Raw genomic sequence first — 9,166 nt, 5'->3', positions numbered from 1 at the left:
CCGTCCCGTCAACTCGCAGCCCTCGGTGAAGTTCATGGTGCGGCTTCTCTGCTCGTCGGGGAGGCTGGCGGATCGAATGAGCTCCGGGCATCCCTGAACGTGTATTTATCGAGGGGGCTTCGAGATTATTCATGGTCCGGGAAAATCCGGCATGAGAACACGGGGGTGTGTGCCCTGTGCTTGCGCTGGGTTTGACACAGCACTCACTCGTCCCGTCCGAGAGCATTGGGATTGTGAAACGGGGCCGGGGGGGGAGGCGAGCCGGGCCAGGCAGAGGCATGAAGTCATTTTTCCTCCCCTTCCGTAACTCCTTGCGGGCTGCGCCGCCGCTCACCTGGCCTCGACCGGGGGTCGGGGCGGGGAGTGGGCCCGGCAGCCGCCCGCAGAGCCCCGTACCTGCACACAGGCGTGGCGTGTCTTATGTTTTATTGTATTTTATACGTCTTACACATTGATACCTGTTTTCACTACTTTTATTCATTATGCATCTTTATTCTCGTTTTTAAGAACTTTAGAAATTCTTTCTACTTGTGTTCTATTTTCATTCGTTCTGTTTTTATTACTTATAAACATGAAACTGGATGCCCTGGGTTCAGGTGCTGCACAGCCCACGTTACGCGTTGTCACACGCACACCTTTCTGTGAACCACACCTGGGCACGTCCCATCGCTCCAGTGTTTCCAGCACACAACGGTGGAGGAAGGTCAGAACCCAGGGCTCCCCGGGGCAGCAGGCGCAGGAAATGCCACACAGTTATTTACCTGCTATCTGCAGCCTTATCTCCTTCGCCACACAGGGAGGGGTGCTGGGAATTTTGGCATTTTACTGAGGGATTCTTTGCCCAGAATGAGCGTGTCCATTCAGCTCAGGCACAGGCTACCATGGGCTGGGGCAAGCTGCTCAGGATGTACTGCTGGTCAGCTTTGGGACTGTCACCATCTGATTTTGCCAAATAGAGAAGAACAGAGAAAGAACTGATCCTGGTTCTGGAACGGGGAGGGCATAATATGGGCACAGGGAGACACTGACACAGGAATTGAGGTAGGATGTCCTCTCTCAGACTCTGCTTTGTAAGTAAGCCAGATGTTGGCAGCTCCAGGACAGCCTGGAAAGAGCTGTAGAGTCTCAGGAAAGAGGCAGAATACTACTGTTCATGTAATGTCCCATTCTGCCCACAGCGCAAAGGCAGCTGTAGTAATTTTGCCCACTTGGGAGATATTAGCACTGAATTGCATGCAACACAGTGACTTTCAGTAGCTGCCATCAGCGTATGCCTGGCTCCCTGAGCCATAGCAATCATATTCTGTTGTGTTCTCCCCAACCAGAGCTGTGGTACGAACCACAAGAATAAAGCACACAGCCAGCAGCATGTTTGGCCAACGGATCCAGCTGCAAGGTGCCAAAGGCAGGAAGAGCCCAATGAGGTGGGCACAGGTTTTGCCTTCTGATACCACCAGGAGCAAATGCAGCAGGAGGGGAGCTCTTGCCTCCCACTTTCTATGTGTGGTAGCACACAGAGAGCTCTTTCTTTCTGGTTCTGGATGGCTTGTGTGCTGCTTTCTGCATACAGCCCAGCTTCTCTATTCTTGCCAGTGTGTTTGATTAAACCTTCAAAGGTTTAAATGAAATAAAATGAATTTTCAATTATTGTTTCTCACTTAAAGCTCCCAAGCCTTCTGCCATTGCTGTCCTTTATGTTATTTTTGGTTTGTTTGCTCTTTCTGTCTGGGTGTGTGAGTGATTCCAGAAGTGCTGAGCATCCTTGCATGCTCCCATGGCAGATGCTCGTGAATGCTTTACGTGGCATTCAAGAGAAGGAGGAACCTGAATTCACACTTCTGCTACTAGTGCATTTATTTTCTTAGGGAAAATCTCTCTCCCTCCTCTCTCTCTCCATTTCCCCCCCTTTTCTCTCTGGTACTACATTTAAAATAAATAATTTGCACTGATCTATCTATAGGAATGTTTAAACTTTGTGATGGACTTAAAGGAGTTACTTAGTCTGGTCTATATTGCTCTGAGCTAAGCTGCTTCATCACCTTGTTCAGAAAGCAGTAAGCCCTGGACAAGCAGTGCTGGGTCATCAGTTAACTGTGCATCAGGACGTGGGGCTGTTGGGACTTTAATATGTACAAGCAGTACTACTGAGACTGTAAGATATAATTTCTAGATACAGAAACAGTTTACTATTCTTCTACCCTTTTATTGCTACTGTTCTTCATTTCACTCTGTGGGTTAGTCCTCTCTTATTGTCATTTACATTACAAAACAGATGGCTGCCTCCCACTGTGCAAAATTTTCCTTAGGTGGGATCTCAAATATTGTCAGCATTCATTCAATTCTTTTGTCAGGGCAATGGGCATTACTACTGTAAAGCTCTGTGGGAGCAGAGAGGCCAATTATGAATGCTGTAAAAAACCTCTCCCTCAGACTCTCTGCATGTGAAAACTACTCCTAGCTACAGTCAGGGATGAATTCATAGCCAGAGAGCCAGTCCAGGATAATGCCACTTGTTGAATGCTCAGCTTCTAGCATCAGTATGGTAACTCCGAGACTCAAAAAAATGCTCTGGGTGCAAGCAAGCCCATGCCACTTTTGCTCCTGATAACAGGGAGATTTGCAAGCAGGACGCTGTTTTCAGGTGAGATGGGTGAGACCATCGGGGTAAATGCTTTGCCACCAAAGATCTTAGCAGACTGCAGAGCTGTTTTGGTCAAAGTGCATCACCCCTCTTCTGTTGGCTGTCAGATAAGGGCCTGTGAGGAGCTCCACCATGGGCTGAGGTAAGGCCCAGTGCTGCTCAGTGCTTAATGCTGCAAGCCAGCTGGCTGCATATACATGGCCATCCTGCATAGAAAAAATTAAGATTTTGAATAAAGGAAGAGGATTATTAGGTTTGTGGTATGTTTCACTCTGATTTATTCGTGTTTTTCCTTTCTGGTATTTTTCAATATTTTGCAGTATAAATGCAAACCACTAACGCTTGATCAGAGATTGTTTTTTTAGGCTGTAGTGTTTGCAACAGGAGAAGGAATATGACTAAAATGTAATAGTCTGCTGTAAAAGTTTAGTCCATGTGTGGAAGAAAATGCCAGCTGCTGGTGGACTATTTAAGTGGAATCATAACAATGACTAAATGAAATAACGTTAAATGTCATGAGTGAGGTATAAAGCTGATGTCCAGCTCCTCCAGCATGCTTTTAGTGGATACCCTTAAAACTGTTAATAAGATCTTAAGTTCCTATAGCTCTGTACAAGATGGGATTTCTGTTGTCCACCAAGATACAAACACATCATCTATTTTACAGCTCCTTTCTTCTTAAGGTCCATTGTATTCAGCATTCACTGAAATTACAGTATTTGAGAGTGCTTGTGTGTCCCTAAATCACAGTAGTAATACCATCTTCAACAGTCTGCATAAAAAATCCCTGGCTTCAGAAAACAAACTTTTTTGCCCCAAATGTTTCCAAGTAGAAGGACACTACCAGCTCAAGCACTAGGAGAGAGTGAAACCAAATGTCTCTACACTGTACTTGAAATGAACATATTGGGCAGGATGCTAAGATACGTGTTCATGTTTCTCATAACCAAAAACTGCTTTGTGGACTTGCACATGACTCCCAGGAGTACTGACACCCTGAACAATCAGCCCTTTACTATTGCTATGTTGCAAGTTCTTTGGTTCTCTGTTGGTTGTTGGCCAGCAAGGAACAACACAGATATCTGGGGATTTTTTTTTTGTGAAAAACTCTGAGGATTGCTCATTTTTTTTCCCTACAGGCAGGCTTGCATCATTTTTAAACAAGACTAGGATATGTAGTAACAGACTTAAATTTTCTTCTCAAGCCTATCATATGCAAATACTGTGATTTTCCATGCCTTAGGCTAAAGTAGAGGTCTAGAAGAAAAATTCGTAGTTTGTTTTAATTTGTATTCCAATTTTCAGCCTTATCTAGTTAGTCTTGAGAAGAGAAATCATGCCATGGTCTTCTCTAGTCAACCACCATGATGGCTGGTACACCAAGCTCTGGAGAGAACTATCCTTGGGGACTATCTGAATGCCACATATCACTCCAAGTAGACACATCCCTGTCAAATCAAAAATATTGCAAGCAAGTATCTGTTTGTATACCTTAATGAGATTAACATAGCATTCATCAGGGAAAGTAGATTTGCACCAGGAGTAATTAACTGCTATGGGTGTACCAGTAAATGCCACCAGGGTGTGATTCCACAGCCCTTCCTCATGGGTGGAAAGCAGCTGTTACTATGCCTCTATTGTCATGCAGTACGAAAATAGAAAGTCTCTGTCTCCTTTTAAAAACAAAATGGCTGAAAGTTCCACTTGCGTTTAAGGAACTTCCTTGTTCCCTTTTAAGCGTGAAAGATGAAGTTCGAAGAAGTTGTATGACAAAGGAGAAGAGGGAGGTTTTTCAGTCATCGGGGAAGATGACAAAGCTGGAAAGAGAACACAGTGAGGAGTCAGCATATGGGAGGTATGAATGTCATGTTTTAATGTAGTACCTCAGATTTAGGTCGTATTTTACAAAATCTTCAAAAGGTAAGGTCTCCCTCTAAGGAGCTTGCTCAACAGCAAAGGAAAACCAAGCAATATCAGTGTTTGTCTAGGAAGTAATCACATTTGTGAATGCATACCAAATCTTGTCCAGTTCAGGAAGAATGGGAAGATGGCTGAAGTGGACACTGATGTAATTTTTATCGCATTTGAGTGTAATGAGACACACCAACTATCTACCTGGAGCATTACCTGTGATACAACAAGATGGTATGCTTTACAGGGCCACTGACAAAAGCATTATAATTCCATTGCCAGGATCATGCAAGGCATTCTTTTGGAGATTCAATGACAATTTATGTATTTTGGAAATTTTTCTTAGGAGATGAGTAACCAGAAAAACAAAACACGTTACACACCTGCAGAAATAGTAGTGTGGTTTTCATAAATGTTCTGTAGCTCAAGGATCCTGTGGTGATATTGGGGAGCTACTAGGGAATTTGCTGCTGTAAGTGTACATGTGGTCTCAGTCCTGCCAAGAAACCTGAAAATCATTGCTCAGAAATTGCCTTAAGTGCTGATTTTTTTTTGGTCTTTCTTTTTCTGTGCACGTTTTAGCAAAGTCCTTTATTGTTCTATACTGAAATTGTTAAAGGGAACCTACTTAGTACAGTGGGAGCCCTTCATAATTGCACATCAAAAAGATATAACAACAAGGATTAAGAGGTTGTGTTGAATCTGTATCCTTCACTCTTCCCACAGTGCTACTATTGAAGCAGAAGCATCCTGGGGGGCCAGACTGGCTCTAAGGACTTTGGTCCAAATCACCAGATGGTTCAAGTGGTCTAGGCCCAAGCAGATATTTCTACCAATCAGCTAATTAGATAGCCTGATGTATTTTGTTTAAATTGCTCAATCAGGATGTGTGGGAGATATGAATCATATCATTCCATATGTAAAGGGGTTGTGAACCAAGATTTACTACTTTACAGGAAAGTTTTCCAATGCCTAAAAATAATCTTGGCCAAAACATTTTCCATTCTCTTCTCTTCAAGTGAACAATTTTTCTTAAGATGGAAGAGGTCGGGAGCTGTGCTGCCCTGGTGGACTGGCCTGGATTCCAGGCAACATTTGTCCCAACAAAAAGCAGAAGAATTCTGGCCTTTGAGCAAAAATAGAAAGCGAATCCCACGAAGTGCTGTGACCTCAGAGTTCTTGGGTAAGCCTAGACAGATGTGGAGGCCCATAGCATTGTCTTTGCTTCCTCCTCTTATGTGTTCCTCTTATGTGTTTTGGGAGGAGCTGGTCTGTACTCCCAAACCCAGCAGAGGGTGGGTGCTAGATCTTCCCCAGAGCAGGATCTTGGCTACCTGAGAGAGGTGCCTGCTTTCTGAGGGGGAAACGCTCCTTTCCTTGGAGTTTCTTTTTGGTTGATGCAAGAGTTCCTCATGGTTTGTTGAACAGTTTCTCACTTAGCCTCTCTCATGGGAGCACCACAGCTCTTCCTGCCCCAGTTAGGTGCTGCTTAGCGTAAAGTCCCAGGGTATCGCTTGTCTTGAACACAGCGATTTCCCTGCTGGTTTCAAAAATACATGTGAAACCAAAAGAAAAAAAAACAAAAACCCACACAAAAAACAGAAGCACTCTAGATGAACGACTGGAATCTGAAAAACCCCATCTCTTCCCTGTGCCTGAAGTAGCATGTGACAGTGACAGATTTGGTGTGGAGAGGGAACATGTTGGGTATCTCCCTAGTCATCTTTACCTTAGCTCTGCAGCATCAAACGTCACTCCCTGCTGCTCGTTCTCTGATCTCTGTTTCTATTTGTAAATGCCCTGATTTTGGGATTTCTGTGGGCAATCTTCTGATGCTGCATGTCTGGGCATATCAGGATGAAGTGCCTATACTTTTGAAATGTGTGACAGCAAAATGTATTCTCTTTGTTCCAGTAAATCCAACAAAAGTTGGCAAACATGAACAGAGAGGAAGGATTTTGTTGAGAATTACAGATGTTTTTAAGAAACAGTATATTAATTGTGTTTCATTTAATAATATTTTTGTTATGTGTTATGCATTTGTCTATGCAAAATTTCTGGTGCAACGTTTCGTATTATATACATATTATAAAATTGCTACATTCTGAAACTCGATTTTCAACTAAATTTTTACAAGGAATTTTTAAGTCAGGTAGAGGATTCCATGGAGATTCCATGTTTCTTGGACAGTTCTGTGCTTTTCAGCAAGATGCTATCCATGTTTCCTACTCACCCAGATGCCATGTAATGAAATCTTCTTTCTGCCTGGTGCTTCACGTGTGGTTCCATGACTGTTGTGAGTTGATATTGGTGTGGGAAAGCCACTGCCAAAAAGAATATCACTGCCATGCAGTAGCCTGATCTGTGCCATGAGTCACTTTTTCTCACTGTTCCCCACATGTGTTGGCATTTGAGCAGCTGGAGAGAGCATCTTGTTGGAAACCAACCCAACAAAGAAATTGAATAAAAACAGGTTTCGGTGGGATCAGTTCTACGATTTAACTCTGCCCAAATGGTTGTGTCAGTGTGGTGGAGACAGGCACAGGAGTGTATAAACTACAGACAACAAGATACATGTCTTCAAGTCAAACAAAAACATGTTTTACCTCATCCCAAAATAACATTCAGTTCTCACTTCTCCGAAGTAGTATATACTCTTAAAAACAGATTTAAGAAGTAGTAAGTATTAAGAAACCAAAGTGTTATCACCTTTTCATGACAGGCAAATTTAGCAGCTAAATTCAATTTGTATATCTAAGGTATTGTGACTGCTCAGCTGCTTTCAGCTTTGGATTTTATTTTGGATGTTTTTGCTGTTCCTTAATTAGTCTTTTTAGCCCGTCATACCTACTTGATCTCAGAAAGCAATTGCATGTGTCTTATTCTATTGTAACTCCATTGATAACGGCAGGATTCCTGATGCCTGTGAAAGAGAAAAAAGGAAGTCAAGCTGAAGACTTCCACTGCCTTAGACAATTTTCAGTGCATGTTTTGCCATCTGTATAGATAAGTCTGCAGCCGATGATTTTTTTATACCAAGCTACTGAAAGGTGGGCCCACACCAACCTCGTGAAGTTCCAACAAGAACAACTGCACAGTCCTGCATCTGAGTCAGGGCAATCCAAGCACAGATACAGGCCAGATGGAGAATGTGACCAACCGGTCAAGGGAGGTGATTCTGCCCCTCCACTCTGCTCTCTGAGACCCCACCTGGAGCACTGCGTCCAGTTCTGGGGGCCCCAGTACAAGAAGGACATGGATGGGACCAGAGGAGGGCCACAAAGATAATCAGAGGGCTGGAGCACCTCCTCTACAAGGACAAGCTGAGAGAGATGACACTTTTCAGCCTGGAGAAGAGAAGGCTCCAAGGTGACCTTATAGCAGCCTTCTGGGACCTGAAGGGGGTCTACAGGAAAGCTGGGGAGGGAGGACAAGGGGAAATGGTTTTAAATTGGAAGAAGGTAGATTTAGACCAGATCTCAGGAAGAAATTATTTACTGTGAGGGTGGTGAGACACTGGAACAGGCTGCCCAGTGAGATTGTGGATGCTCCCTTCCTGGAGGCATTCAAGGCCAGGCTGCATTGGGCTTCAAGCAATGTGAGCTAGAGGGAGGTGTTCCTGCCTGTAGCAGGGGGTTTAGAACTAGATGATTTTAAAGGTCCCCTCCGACCCAAACCATTCTATGATTCCGTGATTTGAAGAGGTTGCAAATAGGTTGCAAAGACCCTTTGGACTGTAAATTTCATGAGATCCCAACCTCTAGAAATCAGAACATTCAAAATGGTCTGTGGTGAGTGGGCAGGTAAGGTAGCTGCAACCTCCACTGCTTTTTGCTCTACCAAGATCTTCTGCAGAGCGAGAGGCCTGCCAAAACAAAGATGACATTTTCTGGTGTGTGGGAGGGTCCTTTAGCTTTCTTGGAATTCCTTTATTTTTGTTTCATATTTCTTAGTTTTCTTACAATGTGTATATTGAGCAAATATTGTGTATTATTTTAGAGTAACAGCCACAGGGGTAAAGAAAATATCTGCTTATCATAAGTGAAAGATCAGTGTCACACTGGGGGAAAGTTTTTTATATTTTCTTTATGATAAAATTACTGTAAAAGGATGGAATTTGTTTACACAGAGCTGAATGGCAACATTTCTATTGATTACATTATGAACCTGACACTGTCTTGCAGATGCCATCTGCTTGGAATCCTTTGCTTGCCATTGACATGGGACACTTCATTGCCAGGGGACAAAGTCACTTTGCCTGTTCTGCCAGTTCTTCCTCTGATCTAGCCCTGTAAACACTAATAATCTTGACACAGCCTGGAGCAACAAGAGGAGTGCAATCACAAAAGGTCATATACTACCATCTGAGCATGAAGTTTTATAGTTCTGAAATGAAGCCCCAGCTTTTTCTGAGTGACAAGCTTTGTAATAAATTTATCTGTGGATTTAACAGAAAAGATACATTTTTTCCAATATATTGTTTTTAAAAAGTTTAAAAAGTTTAAAAAGTAAGTTTTTGAAGCAGTTTTAATTTATTCAGATGGACTGAATCATCCTGGATAGCTCCTCACTTCTGTAGAGATCCACAATTCCATAGTACAATGTCTCTTGGTA

Source organism: Meleagris gallopavo, chromosome 6 (assembly GCF_000146605.3).
Source record: "Meleagris gallopavo isolate NT-WF06-2002-E0010 breed Aviagen turkey brand Nicholas breeding stock chromosome 6, Turkey_5.1, whole genome shotgun sequence".
Classification (NCBI taxonomy): Eukaryota; Metazoa; Chordata; class Aves; order Galliformes; family Phasianidae; genus Meleagris; species Meleagris gallopavo.
This window is presented reverse-complemented; position numbering follows the sequence as displayed.